General features: G+C 25.4%; 1 protein-coding gene across 1 annotated transcript in view; it reads right to left on the reverse strand.

Moving 5' to 3' along the window:
- Nucleotides 1–485: 485 nt before the first annotated feature.
- Nucleotides 486–911, reverse strand: part of Pex6 (peroxin 6) — a gene marked incomplete in the record, with an annotated part of 9,431 nt that continues 9,005 nt past the window's right edge. The window contains 1 exon segment of the mRNA XM_024364289.2: nt 486–911.

The following is a 911-nucleotide window of genomic DNA, read 5'->3' on the forward strand; positions in this document are numbered from 1 at the left end:
AAGTAATAATTTATCCTTTGTCTGTAGAGAACAACAGTATATTTTTATAAATGTATCACGCACAGTACATTAATCATGATTAATGAACAATAGGTTTTACCTAATTTTTAATGTAAGCAAGTTATAGAGTTTATTACAGCTTTATTAAGTCCTTCACAATAGACATTTGACTAAAATAAGTTGAAAATCACAGTCAATATGATATTAAGAACCATAAATAAAGCTGTTTCGCTCAGGATAAAGCCTAGGTCTCACTGAATACACGGCTAATTTAAAATTTAAAAAAAGTTGCTCTAATCCAGTAATCACAAGATTTGTAGAAAAATAATCAAAACCCAACAATTTTTAATGAAAGAAAATAAGACTCAATAATTTTTAAAAAAAGTAGATAATGCCAACTGTGCTTTCATAAATTATACAAGCTTAAAATTCCTTGGAACTACAAAATTAGGATCAATAGTATACAAGGTATAAAAAAATAAAAGAAAAATTTAACAATGTAATTATTTACAATACAAAATTAAATTTACAAAAAATAACATAGCTATATGAATTACAACAGTATGATAAAAACAATAAAAATATAATTTTTAAAAACATGTTGTTAGTTTGGAAGAAGAGTATAACTCAGAAATACTTAATTCTCAGAAAAGAGGTCTTAAAATTGGCTAAAAATGTCACTGCCCAAGATAACAATCAGAACAAACTTAAATTATTAAATAAACTTTAATCTTAAATTCAGCAGTACTTATTTCCTCTCTGAGCAAAAATCTTAATTTCCCCTTCCCATATCAAATTATAATAATCTTCAAAAACATTTTCGACAATTCCCCAATTCTTGGTCTATATGATTTTCAGCATTTAATTTAGTAAGGATATGTTTACTGCACTATCCTAATTTTAACTGTGAT

This window comes from Halyomorpha halys, unplaced genomic scaffold (assembly GCF_000696795.3).
Source record: "Halyomorpha halys isolate HHAL.00 unplaced genomic scaffold, Hhal_1.1 Scaffold48.1, whole genome shotgun sequence".
NCBI lineage: Eukaryota > Metazoa > Arthropoda > Insecta > Hemiptera > Pentatomidae > Halyomorpha > Halyomorpha halys.